A 19,860-nucleotide genomic window follows, 5' to 3' on the forward strand; every position below is an offset into this window, starting at 1 on the left:
AAATGTCTGTAGATACTTTTAGCCATAGAGAATGACTTAACACAGTTTAACTTAAGGCATCTTTCATGTACAAGAACTGTATGATGAAATATGCACAAACGTACTCCTTTCAGATGCTCCTTAGCTCGCTCAGTGCCCAAAATTTTCAGCATTATAGAAATGTTTAATACCAAGCAAATGAACCATATCACTGATTTCATGAATACCTCACGTCTGGCAAACATTTGTTTACAAACAGCTCCACCCAGACGAGTCTACAAATCTCGGTTCAGCTAAACCCTGAGTAAAGTTACCCATACTGCAATACTGTTAGCAGGATCAGGGCCTAATGATTTAATCCAGCTAAGAATTATTAACTACTGATGCTAGTGAATACAGTGGGGCCGTTCATGTACAGATGTGTTGGGTGGATTGAGGTTTAGAAGTAAAATTGGGAGAGTGATTTTTTTGTAATGCCAATTAAAGTTAAACAATGAATCTAATATGTTCTTGATGCAGACGAGCAACGAATGAAAAGGGTTGCAGTCCTTTAACATAATGAACTAATGGCATATTTCATCTGCTCAACATTCATTCTTGGAAAACCCAAACTTAAAAGTTACTGCTGCTGTTTTTATGTCTTTTTAGTGTGTGTGGGTATCTACGGTCCGCCAGACCACCACCTCTTGCCAAGTTATTCTGTCATATCTATCCAACACCATGGCATCAATAAGAACTGAAATGACACTGCTCTCATGTCATTATCTATAGGGAGATTCCCTTGTCACCAAGACTAGTTATAAACCCCAGAAAATTCCCTCCAGGAAAATCTAACATGGCAGTTTTTACCCAGTATTTACCCAGAATATTTACTAAAGCACTGTTTAAGGAAAGGCATGTTATTCTGCATGGGGCGCTAGGGAGGTCTACATCTCCTGCTTCCCCTAAGTCAAACAAACCACAGAGCTAGCAGTGAAGTTCCAAATATTCCCATCACTCAGCTGCAGCCTGAGAGGGTGTAGCGCTCCCCAGGTTTTTAATTCCTACTCTACCTTTAGTGCAGGCAGAAAATGGAAATGAAAGAACTGCTCTATTGTTTTGGCAGGTGATTCAGCTGCATCCTGGCAATTAGCTTGCATTATTGCAACTTGGTACTGTTGGAAAAGCTAGAGTTGCAAGTCTCTGCTTATGTGGGGCGGGTAGGGAAGCTAAAGGAGGACTCAACACTGGCAGCTGTTCCCCAAGGCACTGTGCCTGGGGCTAGACTCCATTCTAGTCTGGACTAGATTCCCACAGCACCAAACAGTGTCTAAAAGGAGTTTCAGAGATGGTGCCTCCTCCCTGCCCCCTGCACAGAGGCAGCAGTAAAAAGTTCCTTGCATCCATCTTCTTCCCTGTGCACCCGTACAGGGTTAAGCATATTCTAACCCACTGTCTCAATGTATTATGCTAGGGCACGACCTTACAGCTAGGGTACCGTCAGGCAGCTGCTGTCCTAGGAGACTGTCTACATACTGATTCCCTACAGAAGGCGGCAGGCTAGAGAGAGGGGGAACACCCCCCCTCTCAAAAAAAACCCAACAAACAAACCAAAACCTTTGCAGGAAAAATATGAGATTAAATCCGTAATCCTTTAGCACAGGAGAAGTCTCTGTCCTTTTCCTAATAGTGACATTGCCCATCACCTGGCACCTGCGTGCCAAAGGCACAGCGCACACTGACTGAGGCGTTCCGAAACGAATTTGGTCTCCCACCCTCCTTCGCTCTGTCTCAAGTTTACTACTGATAGTTTTGTATTTTCCATTTTCTGCACCCTTCTGTGCAACAGTGGTGATTACACTGATAGAAATCCCCTCTCAATTAAATGGGACTTTGTGTGTGAGCACTTGCTCACAGTATGCTGCTGTTGTGTTATCACCCTCTTCCTCGGGTTCTGTCGTGGGAGAACGACTTTGGCTGGGTGAGTGTGGACAGCATGCTCTGAAAATAAACCAGTCAGTATGAGCTCTATTCTACTTCTTAACACTCATGCCACAGCCAAGAGCTATCCACTACATCACCACGAACAGGTAATTCTGAGAACTGTTAGTTTCAGCTTTACCATCTGCCCCTCTGACAGCCAAACTTCAATTCATGAGGAGATTAAGAGTTATCCCATATGTTGAGGGATATCAGATCAATTGAAGGTGTGATTTTAAGCAACTGAAAAAGTGTCTCTTTTTGATTCAGACTTATTTCAGTTTAATTTATATCAGATTTTCAAATGAAACTGAAAAAGGAAGTTGGCACACATTCGCTTTCCAAATGGATTTTCTCTAATTCATTTAATCACTGACCCAGTCACAAAGCCGGAACAGTAGAACCTGTGCACAACTCAGCTGTTTCAAGTGTAAAATCCAGTGGTTTCACATAAACTATCAGTGAAAACTAGTGCATCTCTGCTGATTGACATAAAATGACGGCTTATCAGCGTCCCAAATCAAGATTTCTCCTTCCATAATTATTCTTGTTAATGGTTACAGACACCCTTTCTCCTACAAAGTGACAGTGGGAATTAATATAAAAAACCCAAAAGTCACGTCATCAGCTAACAATCCTGCAGTAAGATCTCAGCCTACAGCAAGAACAGCTAACCATGTGGCTCCACGAACATACAGCTCAACCCTTCATACCCTTTTGGTCCTAGGGATAAGAGAAACTTGAACTGGTAACCCAGACAGACATTGTTTATCTTTTCTGTCATTGCAGTCCTAGCCTCCTTTATACCAACGACTAGGAGTACCCAAAAACCTCACCTGATAGCAAGATAAAGTCCCCTGCTATCCTGGGCATGCTTTTTGCTCCTTTTAATAGTATGTATTCAAGGGTATTTATAAAAAAATAGGCAGTGTGCTCTAAGGAACATTCTTCTGCAGGGGTCCTTTCTAGATACCTGACTGTGGATAGTCAACCTGTGAAATCCTTTAGTCTTTGGCACACAATGAGGGACGAAAGAAGTTGCTAAATTATACGGCATCTATCTAATATAGACACTTCATCCTCTTTCTGCTACACCAAGCTGAGTGCTCTTTTCAACATTACAGAAAAAGGAGAGAGTACAAGGAGTAGAGAGAAAACAAAGAAAGAAGACTGCCGCATCTCCAGCTTTGCCCCAGAAAGGTAATCAGCCAAGTGAAAGTCCTCCTCCTCCTCCAAGGAAATGCGGTAACTGAATTTCACCTTCTTCCCCTCTTCAAGACAGATGGTCTTAATCGTTCATGCCAAAACAGCACGTAAGAAAATCTTCTCATAGAATCATACATTGCCCTGAGTTGGAAGGGACCCATGAGGATCACCGACCCCAACTCCTGCCCCTGCACAGAACAACCCCACATTCACACCGTGTCTCTGAGGGCCGTGTCCAAGTGCTTCTGGAACATCGCCAGGCTGGTGCCGTGATGCCTCCCTGGGGAGCCTGTGCCAGGGCTCCACCACCCTCTGGGGGAAGGACCTTCTCCTAATGCCCAGCCTAACCCTCCCCTGGCACATCTCCCTGCCGTTCCCTCGGGGCCTGGCGTTGGTCACCAGAGAGCAGAGACCAGCCCTGCCCCTCCTCCTGCCCTCGGGAGGGAGCTGCAGAGGCCATGAGGCTGCCCTCGGCCTCCTCTGCTCCAGCTGAACAAACCCAGGGACTCCAGCCGCTCCTCGTACGGTTTCCCCTCTAAACCCTTCCCCAACTCCGTGGCCTCCTCAGGACACTCTCCAGTAGCTTTATACCCTCAATGTCCTGCGGCGCCCAACGCTGCCCACAGCGCTCGGGGTGAGGCTGCCCCAGCGCGGGGCAGAGCGGGACAATCCCCCCCCTCGCCCGGCTGCGATGCAGGGCTCGGTGCCCCCGGGGCACGGCTGGCCCCCTGGGCTGCCAGGGCACGCTGGTGGCTTGGGTTCAACTTGCTGTCGGCCAGAGCCCCCGGGTCCCCGCAGAGCTGCTCCCCAGCCCCTCGCTCCCCAGGCTGTCTCTACAGCCAGGGCTGCCATGCCCCAGGTGCAAAATCCAGCACTTGCCCTTGTTAAACTTCATATGGTTGGTGATTGTCCAGCCCTCTAATGTGTCCAGATCTCTCTGCAGGGCCTCTCTGCCCTCGAGAGTATCAACAGCTCCTCCCCATTTTAATTTTTAATCAATTTAAGATGAGAAAGGGGATGGTGAGCGACAGCAGGCCAGACACATTATCTGTCTCCAGTGTCTGAGAACTCTACTGTAGCTGGGATCTATCAATTTGTCTGGGACAGGCTGTTCTTAAGACCCACAATGAAACTCTCCAACTTGTTGGCTATTCAGATTACTTCCTAACCCTTTTGCAAAAGTTCCATGAAGTTCACAGTTCAAGCCTGAATTTTTATTTGGGATACACTTGATTTTACTGTCTTCTAATGCTTCTTCCACACTTTCTTTCTCAATGCTGTGTTTTCTGTGGAATGTAAACTCCAACACAGATTTATAGAAAAAAAATCAGATAGGTTCTATCCCTCTAACTATGTTCTTTTTCAACAGCAGAAAGATATATCTTGTAGTTACCTAAGATAATGTGGTCAGTGTTATAATGGGTTTTTTCCCCTCAGCTACTATATTATGCTTAAAGAAAAATGATAGATGCTCTGTCTTTTTAATATTACAATACGCATCAAAGGGATGCTCTCGGAAGGCAGGTAACCTGCAAAATGATCTCTCTATTAGAATTTAGTCCACATAGTGAAAAGATTGAGTAGCTCTGTTCTACGGATATATCAAAAATAGCAGACCTGCTTCCAGGCACTGCTGGGGTTGCCATGATGCAACCTGCTTCCTCCATGTTTGAAGGTAGTTTTGAAGATATCTCGTGATGCCACAGCAGCGCTTTTGTGGACTCCACAATATGAGGTGGCTTACTAAATTTAAAGAGAAAGCAAGTATAAAAACTATGACCTTTCAATGCATGCCACATGATGTCAGGAAGAAGGCTTTGACTCAGAATAGCCAACACGTCTACTCCTGGCTAGACACGAGGAACAGAAAGTATCATGGAAATACCAGCTGCATGACGACAAAAGAATCACTCACTAACAGGTCTATCAAGAGTAACGCCAACCTTGCCTCCTTTTGTACACACCGTCTTCCTCACAAGAAAGGATACAAGTTGAACATTCCCATACCTGGCACAAAAGAAAGGAGAGTGGAGCAGGGGATCCATAACTGGGGTTAAATGTCAAACTCATCAAGGACATAGCAAGGATACACCATCCCCATTATGCTTATAAACAAGGAGAGAGGCAACGCAGGAGGAGAGGAAGGGGACAGGGAAGCAAATAAATAAGGACAATGCACAATTTATGAAGACAAGAAGGTAGTAAGTGCTACTCACCCGGAGTGTAAATTGGTATTGATGTCACAACACAGCCCAGCCAAAAAAAATGATGATGATAATTTAGGGCTTGCACTATATCTCACTCAAGCCACAGTCCCATCCAACAGCAACTCTCACCCTGCTGCTTTCTTCCCCTTCTCTATTCATTGGTGTCCTTTTAAATCAAATACACTCGATGTTGATTTGATTATATTTCCTTATTTTATTTATCATCCTTCGCTCACTCTTCTACTCTCCTCACAAGTTCTCCATGGGCATCTCAGTCATTTTCTGGTACCTGGCAGTACTCAGAGGAACAAGCCTGTCTTTAGGCCACAGGAATTGGAATCCTTATGCTGGTAAGGATTCACGTATCCTTCCCAGCCCTCATCTGTCATCCTTTAATCTCGCCTGTTTTATGCTCCAGATACTGGCTACCCAGTCCTGACTTCCCAGGTTTATAGCCCTGACTTACTTCCCTCCTGTAACATTTTACTGCTTGGTTATTGGCCCTTAGGGGCCTCATTTACACAAGTGCTGTTTTCGCTATAGTTAAGACTAATTCACTGAGTTACAGTTTGCTCTTACATCCTACATTCTGTTCAGTTCCCAGTCTCCTCTCTGCTGCAGGTAGGCAAAGGATTTTCTAATGGACAGGAGATTTTTTTTTTTAAATTATGGGTATTAATCCCCTTTTGGGTGTTTCAAAGCCTAAATTAAATTCTCCCCCTCTGTATAGCACGATTCTGCCTGTTCTCTTTGATGCACATGTACCCTCTAGGCCCTTCATAGAATCACAGAATCATTGAAGTTGGAAAAGACCTCTAAGATCATCAAGTCCAATCCCCAACCCAACACCCCCAGGCCTCCTAAACCCTGTCCCCAAGTGCCACATCTACATGTTTTTTGAACACCCCCAGGTGTTTAGAAGGTCTGTGGGACCTTGAGAAGGAGAATTCATCTGGGGTCTGCTCTCCTCATCCAATTTGATGTTGTAGGGGAATGGCAGACCACAGTCCTGTGAAAGCCTTGGGAGCCAGATATGTTCCCTGCTTGCACTTCTGGTCCAGCTGACAGTATTCTGTTCTTAGAATGTACACGGATGGTGGCGGGGAGTTCCCCCCCTCCTTTTTTTTATATATTTATTTTCACTTTATAATTAGGGAAGGAAATACTTTCCATGTCATTTATGTTCATTTCTTCCCTAAAGCTTTATATGGTTACTCTATGACCATTAGATTTCTCCCTTTCTAGTATACACACATGCACAGATACAGGTGAGCATCCACACACAGATAATATACATTGGTGTGAGTATATGGCTCATTTCAATAAATCTCCCTAAACAAGGCTCATTTTCCAGTGCTGCTTGCTTTCACAGCTCCAACTCCAGCTGGGTCTGCGATTTATTTTGTTTATGGACCAGTTTTCATATAAAAGCAGAGCACAGTCAATGCCCTTCTCTACACTAAGCCAAAACCACGGGATCACCTACAGAAAGACAGAGGACACAAACGCCACTGGTCAACCTAAATGTGGCTCCCAGGGCTGTATCTAACGTGCCTAAACCAGAGAAGACTGGTGGCTCTAGGAGAACAGGTAAGTGTGATCATGGAAGCTGTACAGTGTGACCTGTCTGGAGTTTCATGCCCAGCAAGACTTAATTCACCTGCCTAAGCAAATGAAAGAGAAACTCTAAATTTGAGTTACATTAGAACCTCCCACATGCCAGGATCGAGAGTCTGTTGGATTCTGTTTCAGTGAACTATTTAGCATCAGCTTAATTCCAAATAGCACCATAACAATGTCAACTACATGAAAAATGAAACATGAATTTGTAAATAATACCATCTTTTGCTGTTCTCTGTTACTTTTACAGGATCAAAAGCTTATTGCCAACATTTATTACATTTCCCAACCTATTGCAGGAGATAAATAGATATTATCCCTATTTTTTTTAATAGATAAACTGTGGCATAAAGAAATCAGATGAGTTGCCTAAGGTCATACAATGAACAGCTTAGGAACTGGATCACTGGGACCCATTATTTTCTTCTAATTTCTCTGTTTTTAAACATCAAACCCTCCAGGAGTTTGGCACACACTTGCAAATGATTTTCCAAAACTACCAATATTGGCATAACTCCATTCCTATAGAAGCCAGTATGCTGTGAACAGAATTAGACCAGCTTATTCTCTTAAATGGCAACAAAGCTAAAGCAGCACCAACTGCAGTTCAAAATCTCACCCAAATGCAGACTCAATAAATCTCCAGAGGAAGAGACAATAGTAAAAAACAAACGAGCATCAACAAAAAAGGCAAAACTAAAACCAGAAACGAAAACACAATCACAAGAATTTAAGGGCCGTAGAGGAGCAGAGTTCAGTGTATTATGGCATGGTTCTAATCTGTGATACGAGCTTCTGGCTACTATGGGACTGCACATAAACAATAATATCCCCCAGCTGCATTTCTTTTTTTTCCTTAATTTGGCTTCTTTGGCAACAATGATCACAACCAGATCCTCATCCCACACACCTTTTTCTTCTCTGAACCCCACATGCATCATACACTCAGATGAAAAAAAAGTATCCCTTTTTAATGAACAGGGATGTACCTAAAGTGCTACCTTGCAGCAGGCACCTAGATACTGCGTTCATGTGAGCTTCAAGAAGTGTGTGATTATGTTCAGGTTTTGTTCTTCATGGTCCCTCCTCTTTCTCCAAGTGCCCAGCATCCCCTTTTCCACACTTCCACAGAGACGGGCTGCAGTATTTTCACTTGATGGCCGATGGACTTCCCCCACATGGAGGTGGAAGGAAGTTAAAAATCACAGCTCTGTTGCTGCACGTCTGCTTCCTGGCCTGGCCTGGCAACCCCAGCACCATTGCCAGGAATGCTCTTTGAAAGGTAGGGGTGTGAGCACTGCAGGATCCCCCTCAGACCCAGGTGCCAGCTGGTATGGCAAGTAAACACCACCACATTATAAATTCCCGCAAACCTCACTGGTTTCAAGCCACAGAAATCACACCTAATGTATTTAGCAGTTAAAAATTAAAGAACACAAAACTTGATGCATGTTTCTATTCCGTAGGCAAAAGTATAGCTCCAGCTTCATCAAAACTCTGTCAGGCGGTCTAGCAGCAACTACCTGTGGGTCTGAAGACTGAGATCCCAGCTCCAAAGTAGGCTCAGCCGGCATAATACTGGTTTCAGGGGGAACCATGTCCCGCCATCCAACCCCTCATTGGCAAGGGCCTGATGCAGACACATGTATCACATGTAGATGTGAAGGGCTGTGTCCTCAGTCAGCACCTGAACCTGAATGTTTCCGCAGATTACCATTGAAAAAATGTAATATACTTCACCATTCCTATATGTACTAAATACTGCATCACACATTGGACGATGCTGTAGAGACTTGAATTGGTAAAACCGACTATCCCTCCCTCCATGAGCTCAGCTCGCTGACTCCAACAGACCTATTTATACGAACAATAATTACTTCTCTGAATAAGGGATTAAATCTCCAGCTATTAGACTCTAAAGTAAAAGCCCAAATGACAGACACTAATATCTTCCAGGTATAAAAGTAGTTTTTAGATGGTACATTAACTGGCTGTGTAGTTTTATCTAGAGAGTCCCCATTCCCTAATCAGACTGTGTACGCCCTGTATGCTCCCAGATCCCAAACCAACATCTGCGGCGTATGCATTAGCAGCAGTTTACCATTGTGCTTCTCTGTGCAAATTCTGTCGCTGGCAGCATTCCCCAACTCCTTCCAATTCCTGTGGAGCAGAAGCGGGGAGTGCAGTAGATTCCTGAATCTTGGGAATCTAGACTTGCTTTGTAGTAGACATGTGCTATGCTTAATTTTCTAAAATCTATATTCAGACACGGGACAGTTGGTCAAGGTTTAAGGTGGCCAGTAACTGTATCCAGCATGAAAACTCTAGGGAGGTCTGGAGACAAGTGTTCTAAGGACAGCATATACATTGGATATGACATGCTAAGTGGTTTTCAGGGCTACAGATACAGATGTGCGGCTAAGAGGTGGTGAAAAAGCATTTTCTGCAAGATTAGTAATATTTTGTCACCCCACTCATTCGGAGGGAAAATGACCCAATGTTCCAGAATTCCCATTTCCAAAGAGAGCGTCTGAATCCCAGGTGTTGCATACCTCGCTTCTGTTGATGATCCCACCGAGCATCAGCAATGTAGAGGAGCTTTGCTTTGCAAGTTTTTGTGCTCCAGGCAGGAGTTTTCACTCACTGTGTTCAGTGAACCTAGAATAATAAAGGGAAAACTTAAATGAAACGTTCCACCTCGGAGGCAGTTGCTGAAGAGCAGTTACTGAATGGGAAAATGTGCAAAGGTCCTCCCACATTTCCAACAGAATCCCACTTCCAGCTAGGGCAACAAGGCCTCAGCTCTAATGTCACGGGATAAATGAACGCTAAGGCACTCCTTCCTCTGCAATATGTTAGAGAAGAAGATGAGATGACTGGTGGCTGAAAGTGCAAAGGGATACAAAACACAGAGACCTTAGTTGGAAAACTGAAAGCACCAACTGAAAATGGGAAGTGAGGGAGAACTGAACTCCGGGTCAGCATTGCTGGAATAATTCTTCTAGCCACCACTGTGTGACCTCCCTAATAAACCACTTGAATAACAGCATGGGGACGAGGAAGAAGGCAAAACACTTGTAATGTTTGTGTATAAACTTGATTTTGCATGTGCATGAAGGCTTTTTGAACAATAATCCAGTTCAGCCTTGAGTCCCAGCCAGCGCCCCTGCTTCCCTTCTTCTCACCAAACCTAGTGAAAAAAGAAAAAGATTTGGCTAAATAGTAGGATCTCCCCAGTTTCCTTAGGCTCCCTTGACTTCTGTGCCCTCATCCTGTAAGAGGGATTGTGTGAGAAGGCTTAACTGGATCTCAGAAGCTCAGCCATCTCCAGAGCAAGTCCTTGGGACAGAAGAGTCTGAACCTCCCACTCCATACACCGCTGGTGGCTTGGAGTTGCAGGGCTTTTAGTGTTGGCGGTAATATTCAAGGCCTGTTTTGCAAACTGCTGAGCGGTCGCAGTCTCATAGACTTCCGACAGTTGTTGCTGTTCCTCCAGTTTCTAAGCAGATGATGATGGGTGGAATGAAAGTAGCAGGAGCCCCACACAGGACAGGGAGAAAGGAAGGAAAGGCGAATCAAGAGAGAGAAGCCATTTCTTCTCAGGAAGACTTCTTTTATCCCTTCCGTATCACAGAATTCCCTCATCTCTCTACTAACATACCATAATGTGTGAGCAGGATGTAACGAAGGCTGCACTCTTCCACGAAACACAGACTCAGGGCTGGAGACTGCCTGGGCCAGAATTTAGAGCAGATCTACTCCAAGACTTATCTGTCCTAGCACCTCATGTTCCCCCAGTACTGTTATAGTCAGAAGTAAAATTATAAAAACAGCTCTTCCTTCATCATAGGCTAATAAATTCTCATCCAAAGGTCCTTGAAATTGGTGTAAAGATTTCTACTGACTACAGTAAGATAAAGGTCACTCCAGCCTTTCTTCCAGAGGATCTGAAAACAAGCATCCATGCCCTAACTGGCAATGTTCTCTGATCATCCCATTCTCTAGTAATTAACAACCTGACACCAAAATTTTGCCATTTTTCCCAACAAACCAGAGCAGTATTTATTCACATCGCACATACTCCAAGGGGTTAAAAGCCATTTTGTTCTGGACACATTCTGTGTGACTCAATTTCTAAAGCACTAAATTGTAAGCCATAAACCCATGTTGCTATTTACTTTCTTCAAGATAACAGGGAGCCAGCTTCTCCCTCTGTCTCTGTTTTGCTGCCTTTTGGAGGCATTCTCTGTGACTGCTGCATGGCTCAGTAATTCCCAAGTCAGTGCATATATGGAAAATCCCTGACAAACAATGGCCCAGGAGAAGGAAGGAGGGGAGCTCCACTCACCACCAGCCTTGGTTCTCTCGTAGCTCTCCCCTTCCCCAGACCCAGGTGCCTCTGTGGCCATCTTCCCTGCCTCCTTGTTTTGTGTACAGAACAGCAGAAGCAGCCCCGCTCCACACCCATCTGGGGGGAGAAAAAAGCGGAGCGGTGAGCAGCAGCGGGAGTGGGGAGGGGGGTCACAGGGGAAAAGAATGAACTTGTTCTCGGAGAACCATGGCGTCCAGACTGGCGGGTTTCTTTTATCCTGTTTCAGTTCAGTAAAAGCCTCAATTAACTCCACATTAATTATTAAATCAGAACAATGCATCTTTGGGTTCCAACAGCTAAATTCTGTTACTGCTGTTTCTTTGGGGACTTTGGCTAGTTTTATAACTTAGGACATAAAAATCTTTCTTCAAGGACTTCCTGGGCTGTTGTTTTTATTTTCCTCTCTGTGGGAGCATTTTTAATCACAGTATCTCATGCATGCATGGAGGGAAGCATTTCTGGGCCTGTTGCACCTTGAAAACTTTTTACATCTAAAATATACAGCTCTACCAGGCTCCAACAGGTGTTAGCACCACAGCCACGAGATTTGACCCCCCAGGAATGCTCTCAAACCAAGGCTCTCCATACAGATCAGGAAGCTGGAAGCATTTGCACAACCCCCCTAAGAGGGGCTGCTTCCTTGTAAAATGGAGTGCTGGGTTTCCAGGTATACATCATTTAATTCTACAGCTGCTTCCCACCCTCCTCCTCCATGGATGATCCGAGGAATACTACCAAATAAGGCCTGTGTAGAAATATTTGCCTTTTTCTTACCCCGTTGCTGCCAGACGCACACACTTAGAGGATGTTCTTCTGTTCTCAGTTGTTCAGTGATGTATCTGTCCCACTGAGCAGAGCCAACCGCCCCATACATACCCTGCTCACACCACCATTATCGCTTTCCTTGGCACAGGTTGGTAGGACCGAAGAGAGCTGCTCTCCATGCATTTGACCCGTATGCTGAGGATCCCCACAGGGAGAGAAGAAAAGGAGATACAAGGTCCAAGCGGGGCTGTTCAGAGCTCCTCTCCTGCCCTCCAACTTTGCACAACACCATGAAGTACTAACTCAGTACAATGCTAGAAGCCTCCAGGCACTCATCTTAGCTCAGGCCTCTTCCAAAGGTTTTTGCCCTCCCAGCCCTAACATCTCTTACTCCCCCCGTACATTTTCAAACTCTTGCTCTTGTAGGTGAGTCTGATCAAACTTTCTGCTTTCTTGCCCCAGATAATTTTGGAGACAAATGGCTTTCATAAAGCCTCCTGGAGAGTCTCTGCCTTCCACCCATGAAGTTCTATGACTTCCTGAGGAATGAAGAGCTCTAGCACTGCAAAGTGCTTTTATTTCTTATGTGAATTTAATGTCTTTGGGAAAGAGCCAACCTGATAGAATTGAATGCAAAGGCTTTATAGCTATAAAACGGGTGCAGCAAGGCCTGGCAGAACATCTGCGCAGTGTCTGAACTGGAGGGAACAGACTCCATGGGTCAGAGGGCCTTCATTCCCCAAACAAGAAAGTCTCCAGCTTCATGGATAAAGACAGAAGCCTGTCTCTCTCCTCCCATCCTCTTCTTCCTCTGCCAATTTGCTCCCTCTCTTTCCCCTGTTGTGAGCTTTTCCTGCTCTACTCATTGGGTGCGGAATAAATGAAAGTGATTAGAAGCCCCCTGGACCTTTTCACAGCTGGAAAGAGGAGGAACAACTCCACAGGCTTCTCTGTCAGTTGTACGGGGCCTCTAGTCTCTCAAGCACCTTGTCCTGGGCAGAGATGAGTGGCAGGAGAGAAGAGAGCGAGGCCACCAGTGACACACTACAGCACAGGTCAGAGCAGGAATCACAGCAGGAGGGAAGAGAAGGGGCAGGAGATACATGAAGGGAGAGAGATGAAGGAGAAGAAAGAGAGTCTCAGCTGAGACCAGCTTCCTCAGTTACACAGCCCTTCCTCTTTTACCTCTTTGGCCAACAGGAAGAAGGATTAAGGTATTCTCGGCTTTTGCTCCTCCCAGACAGCATGAAATCATTGGGCGCAAGGTAATGGTTTCAAATCTGCACTGAGCTGAGTTGGGATACTACATGCAATAAATTGCTAAGAAGGGAAGGGAAAAAATGGTGTCCGATATGTATCACCATGGGGGGAGCTTTGGTGCTGGGCACAGAATGAAACTCCTCACTATAATAATAGAAACCTGAGGGACTGTGCGCGTTTAAAAAAATAAAAAAGTATAGAAAAATAGACATAAGCAGGTAACTAAATTAAACAGGCAGCTCTGAGCAGGCAGGAGTCAGTCAGCCATCTTTTCTGTCTCCCTTCAGCGCTTGGATTTCTGTTTCTGCTCAGACTGGAGGAGCTGGCAAAACTTCATGCTTGACCTGCAATACCACTGACAACATGTGATTTGTTTTGCCTCTGTTGGAAAAGACTGCAATATTTGCTGTAGCAAACTCACTGTCTGTCAGCCCACATGTCCTTCAGTGATGCCATTGACCACAGCTCTCCGGTTCTTTTGGCAGAAATGACGAGGGGGAGGGAAAACCTAGAGTAGATACATTTGTATTAGAGAAGCTGCTTCCACACGTCTTTTTTAAAAAACCGAATGGTCTAGAAGGGGACCAGCAGTAGGTATTTTCTTCTAATCATGCAAAAGTTTCAAGATACTCTACACATTGTTGCCTGTGTGCATGACTGTGTGTGAGCTGCGCACTTGCCATCAGTGCACATCACGCTCGGAACGTTTCTGATCTTGCAATTTTCAGGTGTAAGGTTAGCCTGTGAGGCTGCTCCCTGCGTGCTGAGAACACAACCCTCTTGCTCAGAACAAAAATATCTCTACAGCCGGATCTAAGTTTCTAGGAGTACCCGTCTCAAAGATACGCCTGAAAGACACTACCGTGGGCTCCAGGTCACGTAAGAAAGACAGGCAGACAAGAAGACACACTGCGGGAAGGACGCCTGGCAACTGAGTGAACCGTGTGGCACAACCACCCACAAAAATGAGGCACTGGACAGGACTGCAAGAAGCATGAATTCAATCCCTTTTTGCTACACACTCCCTGTGTATCCCTTTGGCAAGTTCCATATTGTCTGACAGAAATCAAGCTGTTCAGCCCTGTGCTGCAGTTCTACGTTTGCAAAATCCACCTTTCAAAGAGTTTTTTAAGATCTTGGGTGAAAGCTGCTATTACGCCTTACGGTTAATTAGGTAATCACTATTATTTATTATCGTGGGACTTTCTGGAGAAGTTGCATGAAAGCAGAATAGCGAGCTTGACCTTACGTACTCACATCTCAGTCTAATTCAATATTCTTTATCAGACATACCTTTGCTGCAAAGTTCCTCAGGGTAGGGGCTTGTACGTTCTGCAGGAAGTTTGCAACGCTTCAAAATGCTATGAAATGAATTAATAAAATTATCGCTATCAATCATTATAAATGCCAGCAAAACTGCCTGCCTATGGATAGCAAAACCCATATATTATTGCCAATTTGGAAGGGATTATCAGTGGCAACTGGAAAAGTCTCTTTAAAATGTTTAACTACGACTTATTTTAATGCCCACCTCCATTTGCATTTATGGAAGACACATTTACGGAACAGAATTCTGAAATCTACACAATTAAATAACATAGGCAAATAGAAGAAAAATTAAGGGCAAGGACAAAGCAGCAGCCTGCTGCAGCTTGTCTGCTTGAGAGAAGTCCACACGTTCATCCTGGAAAGTGGAAAATGTGCAATATAGAGCCCCATGACTCCTGCTTACACTAGATTTATGACAGTGGATATCCTCTGACACCAGTTGAATTGCTCTTCCACACCAGCACGACAGCAGAATCAGGGCCAGGTTCTCTGCAGGGGAAAAGAAAAAAGAAACAATCTCAACAGTTTTCACTTGTATCTGTGCCTCACACTCCGCCACATTTAGAGCAAGGCAGCATAGAAGTATTTCTCTCCCTCTGTTAGCAGGGCCTAATAAGAGCAGTAAGAACTGTTCACAACTACATCCTTCATCTCAGCATCTCATAGCACTGACATTTCTCAATCAAACATCACGCTGTTCTTTCCTGTAAAGCACATATGGATGTCTATCCCCACCCTACAGGCGCGCAAACTGAGGCCCATAGGGAGTTGGTAGAGAAGCTGGGAATTCAGTCAAGAAACCCCAGTTTCATAGGCCCTTGGTAGAACTTGCAGATGACACTCGTTTTTACACCAGATATAACCCACTGTTTGCTAAGCAAAGAAGAGATGTGCTTTGCTGCCAAGCGTGAAAATCAACGTGCAGCCAGAGGATCACAGCATAAACCCACTGTCCCTAAGGCCAGTCAGGTTGGTCATTTTGATTCATGGATTTACAGAGAGTGCCCCATAATCTTATTTTAGCAGCACCCAAGCACAAAAGGGAGGAACATCCCGCAGACTGGAGACAACAGGGCAACTCGCATAGTGATCCAGAACTGCCTGATGACAAAGGAACCATTCCCCTGATCCCTGTACATTTCTACAGGCTTCTTCTCCCAGAGGAGGCCAGCAAGGCGCTAGTAGAACCCACCAGACATGGATTTGTAGGAGCGAGTAAAAGGTCCTGCTATCTTATCCTGGCCTAGGTATCCACTTTCATGTGATTAATTATTTGTATTGTTAAGCAAACATGAGTGCTTTTAGTACAGGCTGAAGAAGGGCTGCTCCTAATCAAAAGCCGCCAGCTTGTTTATTTCTATTTTTCTCCCCATTGTCTATTTTGGTGTTTATAAAAACCAAAGTTGGGAGCTGTGTGGCTGTGGCCTCCTCACAGCAGCTGGCTCCCTTGTAAAACCTCCACATCAGCCAGCCAGACATACCAGATATATGGTTCATAGAGCATTCCCAGGGGGAGAAAATACCCCTTGGTGGTAAGGCTAGGCCAACGTCTTTGTGCCTCTGGTGCACAGAGGTAGTTCCCCAAGTCGGCTCCAAACAGGCCAGCAGAACAGGGGTGGCTGTGATGGAAGAGCCTGCAGATACTCAAGCAGGCAGACCTGATTACCTAGAGATGTGCGGTGAGATGCAATGACCGCCACTAGAGCTGGGAACAGTGGCTGCACTTCACCTTGGATCCTGCCTGTACTCTCCTTGACAGCTCCCACTCAAAACCCTACAGGTCCTCTTCTTTGGATCCTCCCACCCTACAGAAAAAGGATGGTAAGCCGAAGTTTGCCTTTAAGTCTCCTGTCTCGTGTCATGGGACAGCAGGAACATCTATGCAGCGTACCTAACTTAGCATGAGAATTGCAGTCGCTGGGCTTTTTCTGAGTGTGCAGCAGTCACGCGTGTACTGCTGATACCCTGCACTGGCTCCCAGTTCCCAGTTCCCTGCTACCTGAGAAAACGTAAATGCCTTGAAAATAACCACCAGCTTGTTACACCAATAGCTAGCCTGATTTTCACTGTTCTCCTTGATAATTCTGAGCCTGTTGTTAAATGGAGTGGCCATTTAGCAATTCTGATGACCAAGTTCACTCTGCTGGAGAAGTTTCATAGGCTGAAGTTGGTTTCCTTTTGTTGTCTTTTGTTTGATAATAAAAAAGTTTACACCCCCCCAAAGCCCTTTCAAGCCACAGCAAGACTCCCCCAGCAGAACACTCGCCAAGAAGCACAGCACCTCATAATGTGTACATGCCTCACACTGATAATTCCTGAAGAAATAAATATAACCTAGAAGAGGAAAATTAACTCACTTCTTTAAACATATCCGTAATATAAGCCACAGGCTAAGCAGGAGAAGAAAGAACAAACTTAATACAAGATAGGAAGAAGGGGAAAGGAGGCAGAAATGTTAACTTTTGCAAGGGATCACATAACACCAATTACTGATAAGGCATCAGGAAAGGGATATAACAGCCGTGAAGCAGACCATAGCAAAATACCACTGGGCAGGTTGATGGGAATGCATGCTCTGCTCAGTATTAGCAGCAGGGACATCCACCCACCATGTTTTCCCTCCCCAAATCAGCATTAGTCCTTCCTTTATTTTGGAGAAGCTGCTCTGAGCCCTGCTTCCTTCTACCCACTCCCCTGCTACATGCCCTGTGCTCCCTGTTGTCTCCCATGGCCCGTAGAGCAGTTCCTGTCCCTGCGGCAGCTCTGGCTGGAGGCCTGCAGAGCAGACTCCCACACCTCCGCTCCACAGGGAAGAAGGGCTAACACACACCTTTACAAGCAGCAGCCCATCTTAAAACTGGGCTCCTGCTTGTGAGCAGTTTTCAACAGGTCCCCTCTCGCTTGAACCACTCTATTCTGTGCTTAGCCACACTCTAACTCCAAATGTCATAGTTCGCTCCCTCTTCTCACTCGCCCCATGCATCAGCTGGGGGTAGTTGCCCAATTCTAATGTACTTAGAAAGAGCGGAGGTATACACCTTTAATGGACACTACAATAAGAGGGGGCAAAGCACAGCTATACCACTGTATTAAGAGTACTGAGCTATGTAAACAGCCCCAAGCAAGATCTCTGCGTGCTCCCAAATATAAATTTTCCTGTGCTAAGGGACTGCAGAGCCAGACAGGTTAGAGGAGAGAGCTATTAAAACCATCTGAACTTGAGCAATACTGGGCAGCTTGTACTTTTTTTCATTTTTTATAACTGCTTACAGTCCCAACTTTTTCTTTAATATTCTTTTTTTTGGCACCGGACAGATTACACATCTAATGCCTGAAGAAAAGTGGGAATACTGAAGGATTAGGAATACCTAAATTTATAGCAGGATTAGCTGGAGTTTTATCCTGCTTGACGCAGAACTAACATGAACAATCAAGAAGGACATTCCAGCCCCACTATCTCCTACTCCTGCTGTAAAGAATGCAGAAATAAAGGATTGTACCAAAAAAAGTTTATGACGTTCATTTGAGATATCCCAGTCTGTTACGAGAAATCAGTCTGTCTGTTGAATAATTCCACAATAATTCAAAAAATATTTTATAAAAAATTAAATACTTAAAAAGTCTAATTCTTCTCTTGCTTACATTAGTTTTACCTAAAACAACATTAATGAAAAGAGAACCAAACCCAAAGAAAATATTTGGTTAGACCTCATTCCACTGCCAATGAAATTTACCACTGAGCTTAAGGGAGTAGGACCAACACCAGAAATAGCTCCATCTTCCATACGGGCATATGATTCAAGGTTCTGCTCAGATGTCAGTTGATGAAATGAGCGTTTCTGTGACCAGAACGAACGACTCAGGTGCTAATCTAGCACAGATTTCCTTGCATGACCTTGGCCACGTTTCAGTTCCCTTTCTCTGAAGCAGGGAAAACAGCCCCAACACCTTGGATGGCTCTTGGGGAGACACGCCCACGAGTTTGCCACAGGCTCAAGATTGAGTTGGTGGTGGATCCAGATGAGAACGATGGACAGATCCTGGAAGAGAGAGAAATCCAACGTGGAAGCATTAGGAGCTGATTTTCATACGGGAACTGTGGGCTCTCTGCACCGCAGAAAGCCAGCCGGCCACACACACTCACTCTCTCTCTCTAAAAGGATTTTCTTTTAGACTGAGAATTAGATTTTTTTGAGTCTTTGCTCCTGCACTAGGTTTGACATTTTAAACATATAGATGAGGCGATCCGAAATAGTGGAGCTCGGGGGTAACAACAGTGATTATTTTTCAGTAGGAAACGCTCGCTCATTTAAATCTGGTGTAATTACGTTACAGAAATGCTGCAGAACCAGCCCTCGCCGGCCCCTCCCGCCCTCTCCCCCCTGCAGGCCTATTCCCCTGCCTTTGAGCCGGGGCCAGGCCGCTTCCCCCGGGACAGCCGCCCTCTCCGCGGGGCCCGGGCCGCTCACCGCAGGCGGCCGGGCCGGGCTGCCGGCGCCCGGCTGCTGACCCGCGGCTCCTCGGGCGGGCTGGGGGGGCACCCCCCCGAGCGGGGAGAGCCGCCGGGCCGCCCACGGTGGCCGGCAGCCGAGGGCACGGCGGCGGCGGCGGGCTCCCTGCCAGCCCACCCCCCCCGCCCTTCCCCGGCGCGGCCCCACGCCGGCAGCCCGCGGGGCGGCGGCGGCCCCAGACGGCGCGGCGCGGCCGGGGGCGGGCGGAGGCGGCTTCCTGGAAGCGGCGGGTGTCGGGTGGCCGCCGCCGCCGGGCGGGCAGCGCCGGGCCGAGCCCCGGGGGAGGCGCGGGGGAGGGCCGCGGGGCACCGCCTGAGGGGAGCGGCCCCGGCGCTCCCGCAGCCCCCCACGGCACAGCGGAGCCCCCGTCGGGTGAAGCGCAAGGCCCGGCCTAAGGGGAGGGGATGCCTGGGGGGGGGGGGGGGGGCGGCCTCTGGAGCCGGGTTAACTTGGTTCTGCCCTCACCGGCGCTTCGGTGAGGTGAGGGTGCTGTGCACCACCAGGACGCGACCCTGCCCTCCAGGCCTCCTCCTACAGCCTCGGGCGGCCCCGGGCAGAGGCACCCGCGCCCAGAGCAGCCAAGAACCAGGGCCCGGCCCTGAGAGCCGTACCTGCGGCGCAGCCGCGCCGGGCGCGCAGAGCCACTTTCGCT

At 46.4% G+C, this 19,860-nt stretch overlaps 1 protein-coding gene across 6 annotated transcripts in view; it reads right to left on the bottom strand.

Annotated features, from left to right (window-relative positions):
* The window catches only part of SAMD11 (sterile alpha motif domain containing 11), a 188,833-nt gene extending 170,101 nt beyond the window's left edge, over positions 1-18,732 (bottom strand). For 2 of the 6 annotated variants that reach the window (XM_064470080.1, XM_064470079.1), the window contains exons 1-6: positions 18,432-18,730; positions 15,101-15,186; positions 14,662-14,729; positions 12,118-12,303; positions 11,320-11,439; positions 9,524-9,629 (exon numbers count right to left, since the gene is read on the bottom strand). The gene's annotated coding sequence lies outside the window, so the exon portion shown is untranslated. Of the gene's footprint in view, positions 1-9,523; positions 9,630-11,319; positions 11,440-12,117; positions 12,304-14,661; positions 14,730-15,100; positions 15,187-16,363; positions 16,379-18,431 lie in introns of those variants that run through there. The other 4 variants (XM_064470078.1, XM_064470074.1, XM_064470075.1 and 1 more) reach the window with 4 other exon arrangements.
* Positions 18,733-19,860: the final 1,128 nt, after the last annotated feature.

This window comes from Phalacrocorax carbo, chromosome 20 (genome assembly GCF_963921805.1).
Source record: "Phalacrocorax carbo chromosome 20, bPhaCar2.1, whole genome shotgun sequence".
In the NCBI taxonomy this organism is placed as follows: domain Eukaryota; kingdom Metazoa; phylum Chordata; class Aves; order Suliformes; family Phalacrocoracidae; genus Phalacrocorax; species Phalacrocorax carbo.